Source organism: Bubalus kerabau, chromosome 23 (assembly GCF_029407905.1).
Source record: "Bubalus kerabau isolate K-KA32 ecotype Philippines breed swamp buffalo chromosome 23, PCC_UOA_SB_1v2, whole genome shotgun sequence".
In the NCBI taxonomy this organism is placed as follows: Eukaryota; Metazoa; Chordata; class Mammalia; order Artiodactyla; family Bovidae; genus Bubalus; species Bubalus kerabau.
The window spans coordinates 35,492,358-35,497,829 of NC_073646.1; positions in this window are offsets into that span (position 1 = coordinate 35,492,358).

Consider the following 5,472-nt stretch of genomic DNA (forward strand, 5'->3'; position numbering starts at 1 on the left):
ACAGCGTGGAGAAGTTCAAGACCCTGCAGGGCCTACTGTCATCCTTCAGGGTGCCCAGCACCTGGACCCCCTTCCTCTGTCCAGGTCTTCCTCCCTCCCCCACCCCACCTTTGCAGGCAGGCCCCTCTCCCCTCCCCAGGCACAGACACCCTCCAGCTCCGTGGGCAGGTGGGGGAGGCGGCCGTGTAGCACTGTGGTGGGAGCACCTGGCGTCCAGTGTCGGTGTGAGATGAGGGGTCTGGCCAGGGCAGTGGTGGTGATGTCCACACCAAGCCACTTCTGGCATGTGATTTGGGGCACTGTTCCCGGCTGGGTGTGGCCTTTGGACCTGGTTCTCTGGCTCTCCCTGAGCATCCATGATACACTCAACAGCCTCTAATGAATCCCTTTCTGTCTGTATTAGTCAGAGCTGGTTTGTGTTGCCTGGGATCAGAAACCAGGGAAGCGTGGCCCCCTGCAAAGCTAAGGAGATTGTGGGTGACATCATTAAAGGTCTAGCACCCAGAAAATGGGAGGATCTGTTCATGTCTGCTTCATGGAGCAGAGAACACAGAAGGGAGGCCCAGCTCCCCTCTGGAAGCTACACTCCAGAAGCTCTTGTGACAAAGTGGAGGTTCTCTGGGGGACAATTCTGGCCTGCGGTCTAGAATTCATAGTAGGGGAGGGGAGCCTGGCCTGGAGATGAGTAGGCTAAAGGCTCTGGGGAGAACAGTGATGGTTTAGGCCCCAAGGACCACTGTGGCAGCTCAGGGAGTGGGGGTCCAGGCCGTGCTCAAAGCTGGAATAGTTTGACGATGGACAGAGCTGCCTTTGGAGTCGGTACAATTGAGGGCAGGAGGAGAAGGGGGTGACAGAGGATGAGATGGTTGGATGGCATCATCGACTCAATAGACATGAGTTTGAGCAAACTCCAGGAGACACTGAAGGACAGGGAAGCCTGGCGTGCTGCACTCCATGGGGTTGCAAAAAGTCCTACATGAGTGAATGACTAAACAACAGAGCTCCCCAGAACTGGACGTAAGCAAGGACTGGGTCCTGAAGCCTGGGCTTCCTTGGCTTGGCTTTGGGGTGTGTCTCCCGTCTAGGTGAGGAGAACATCCTTGCAGCAACACCAAACACTAGACTTGGCAGGGACCCTCCCTGCCCAGCACCCACCAACCAGGCCTCAGGACAGCCTGGTGGGGGGCAGTGAGTCCCCAATCTACCAAGAAGCCAACATAGCTTCTTCTCATTCTCCAGATGGCCTGGTCCAAACCCAGGGGTGGGGGAACAAGCCTGAGGGATGCCCAGTCAGAGGGGGCAATTGAGGATGACTGATAATGGTCATAGCAAACACCCTCTTCCAACAACACAAGAGAAGACTCTACACATGGACATCACCAGATGGTCAACACCGAAATCAGATTGATTATATTCTTTGCAGCCAAAGATGGAGAAGCTCTATACAGTCAGCAAAACAAGACCGGGAGCTGACTGTGGCTCAGATCATGAACTCCTTATTGCCAAATTCAGACTTAAATTGAAGAAAGTAGGGAAAACCACTAGACCATTCAGGTATGACCTAAATCAAATTCCTTATGATTATACACTGGAAGTGAGAAACAGATTTAAGGGACTAGATCTGATAGACAGAATGCCTGATGAACTATGGACGGAGGTTCATGACATTGTATAGGAGACAGGGATCAAGACCATCCCCATGGAAAAGAAATGCAAAAAAGCAAAATGGCTGTCTGGGGAGGCCTTATAAATAGCTGTGAAAAGAAGAGAAGCAAAAAGAAGAGAAGCGAAAAGCAAAGGAGACAAGGAAAGATATAAGCATCTGAATGCAGAGTTCCAAAGAATAGCAAGAAGAGATAAGAAAGTCTTCCTCAGTGATCAAAGCAAAGAAATAGAGGAAAACAACTAGAGCTCTCTTCAAGAAAATTAGAGATACCAAGGGAACATTTCATGCAAAGATGAGCTCAATAAAGGACAGAAATGGTATGGACCTAACAGAAGCAGAAGATATTAAGAGGTGGCAAGAAGAACTGTACAAAAAATATCTTCACAACCAAGATAATCACGATGGTGTGATCACTGACCTAGAGCCAGATATTCTGGAATGTGAAGTCAAGTGGGCCTTAGAAAGCATCACTACAAACAAAGCTAGTGGAGGTGATGGAATTCCAGTTGAGCTATTTCAAATCCTGAAAGATGCTGTGAAAGTGCACTCAATATGCCAGCAAATTTGGAAAACTCAGCAGTGGTCACAGGACTGGAAAAGGTCAGTTTTCATTCCAATCCCAAAGAAAGGCAATGCCAAAGAATGCTCAAACTACCACACAATTGCACTCATCTCACACACTAGTAAAGTAATGCTTAAAATTCTCTAAGCCAGGCTTCAGCAATACGTGAACTGTGAACTTCCTGATGTTCAAGCTGGTTTTAGAAAAGGCAGAGGAACCAGAGATCAAATTGCCAACATCTGCTGGATCATGGAAAAAGCAAGAGAGTTCCAGAAAAGCATCTATTTCTGCTTTATTGACTATGCCAAAGCCTTTGACTGTGTGGATCACAATAAACTGTGGACAATTCTGAAAGAGATGGGAATACCAGACCACCTGACCTGCCTCTTGAGAAACCTATATGCAGGTCAGGAAGCAACAGTTAGAACCAGACATGGAACAACAGACTGGTTCCAAATAGGAAAAGGAGTACGTCAAGGCTGTATATTGTCACCCTGCTTATTTAACTTCTATGCAGAGTACGTCATGAGAAACGCTGGGCTGGAAGAAGCACAAGCTGGAATCAAGATTGCTGGCGAAATATCAATAACCTCAGATATGCAGATGACACCACCCTTATGGCAGAAAGTGAAGAGCAACTAAAAAGCCTCTTGATGAAGGTGAAAGTGGAGAGTGAAAAAGTTGGCTTAAAGCTCAACATTCAGAAAACGAAGATCATGGCATCCGGTCCCATCACTTCATGGGAAATAGATGGGGAAATAGCAGAAACAGTGTCAGACTTTATTTTTTGGGGCTCCAAAATCACTGCAGATGGTGACTGCAGCCATGAAATTAAAAGACGCTTACTCCTTGGAAGGAAAATTATGACCAACCTAGACAGCATATTCAAAAGCAGAGACATTACTTTGCCAACAAAGGTCTGTCTAGTCAAGGCTATGGTTTTTCCAGTGGTCATGTATGGATGTGAGAGTTGGACTGTGAAGAAAGCTGGGTGCCAAAGAATTGATGCTTTTGAACTGTGGTGTTGGAGAAGACTCTTGAGAGTCCCTTGGACTGCAAGGAGATCCAACCAGTCCATTCTGAAGGAGATCAGCCCTGGGATTTCTTTGGAAGGAATGATGCTAAAGCTGAAACTCCAGTACTTTGGCCACCTGATGCGAAGAGTTGACTCATTGGAAAAGAGTCTGATGCTGGGAGGGATTGGGGGCAGGAGGAGAAGGGGACAACAGAGGATGAGATGGCTGGATGGCACCACTGACTCGATGGACGTGAGTTTGGGTGAACTCTGGGAGTTGGTGATGGACAGGGAGGCCTGGCGTGCTGCAAGTCATGGGGTTGCAAGGAGTCGGACTCGACTGAGTGACTGAACTGAACTGAACTGATAATGGCCTTGATAAACTACCTGAAAAAATAGCCCCAGATACCCTGAGAAACCATCCTGTTACACGTGTGAGCCATGCAATTGTTTGGTGAAAGCAAATGATGGTGACACCCTGCCCATCCACTGACAGGGGACATGGAAGATGTGATGGATGGACCTCCACACGAAGGAGAACTGGGTAAGCGGCCAAGAGAACAAGGATGCTTTTTGTGTACAGATATGCACGGCTCCCGGAGAAGGAAATGGCAACCCACTCCAGTGTTCTTGCCTGGAGAATCCCAGGGATGGGGGAGCCTGGTGGGCTGCTGTCTATGGGGTCGCACAGAGTCAGACACGACTGAAGCGACTTAGCAGCAGCAGCAGCAGCATGCACGGCTCCCTGAGACAGAATAAGTGAAACTCTCAGAGTAACCACGAAGCCATTATTTGTGTATAAAAAGGAAAACAAAATACATGTCTGCTGATGCACTGTAGGCAGAGACTGAGTCCAAAAGGACGCACAAGGTGTCAGGACTAGTGGGTGCCTCCGGGGAAGGAATTTGTGTGGCTGGGAGAGAAGAGACTGACTTTTCACTGAAGGTACTGTAAACCTTCAATGCCTTCTGAATTCGGTAAAGCATGCGTGTAAGTGTATAAATAACAAAACAGGAAAGACAAAATATAACAGAAAACAGAACCTGCTGGGCACCCCCATACATAGTGAGTCCTTTTGGTAGGTGCTTTTGGTAGGTGGGGTTGCACAGAGTCGGACACGACTGAAGCGACGCAGCAGCAGCAGCAGCAGCAGGGCTCCCTCTTTGCAGGTGATGGAATGAAACCAGCTCAGAGAGGTCTAGGAAGCCATCCAGCATCACCCAGCAAGGGAGTGGTGGGACTGGGGTGAGGACCCAAGTCTGCAGTCATGCTTGGGGTAATACCTCTCCCACCTATCCACACCCCCACCCCTGAGTCAGCTGCCAGGGCCAGTTGCCACTGTGTCAGACTCAGATTGTGACTTCTAGATTTGGGAAGGGGCACACTGAGTCTCAGAGAAGGATCCTGCCCGCGTGGAAAGGTCCCCAGTCAGGCCCAAAGTTCTGGGGAGGCCTAGCCTAGCCCCACCAGGGGCCAATTGTGTGACCTTCCAGCACATAATTTTCCCTCTGTGAACGTGACTCATCCAGTCTCCCACTCCGGGCATGTAAAAGGCGAAATGAGATGACAACTGAGGACGCCCCCTTCTCCCAAGTAGGTTCCCCCAAATAATCCGGCTTTTTCAGACTAATCCCCACACCTCTGGATCCCCGGGACGTTTGAGTTGCCCCGCTTCACCTCCTTCTGGGTCCCGCGACTCTAACACTAACACACCTGTTGTTTGCTAAATTCATCCGGTTGTTCATTTGTTCAACTTACACCTTTGCAGGGGCCTCCCCGAGTTAGCCTCCGGGGACCAGCGCTGTCCTCCTCGCTCGATCCCACCCGCGCATCCCCGCGCTTGCTCACGCCTCCCAGCTCACACTCGGGCCCACACCCTTGAACGCCTGGGTACAGACACTCGGACCACGCCCGTGGCCCACGCGGGTCCTGGCGCACGTCACCTGTGGCCTTGAGTCTCCACTCGGCTAGCGGGGAGCCCCTAACCCCTCCGCTTTCCCCCCACCAGCGAGCCGGTACCAACCATCGCCCGCCCCCGCCCGGAGCAGGCCCCGCCCTCACACCGCTTCAGGGGCCCAATGAACGCCGCGGCTCGGGCCGGCCCCGCCCACCCTGGGGAGCCCCGGCCGCCGATTGGTCCGTCCGGGCGCTGTGTCCCCGCACGTGGGGCGGGGGCGGGGGTGAATGAAGTGGACTAGATTTCCCCACCTCCGCGTTTACCTCCCCCGC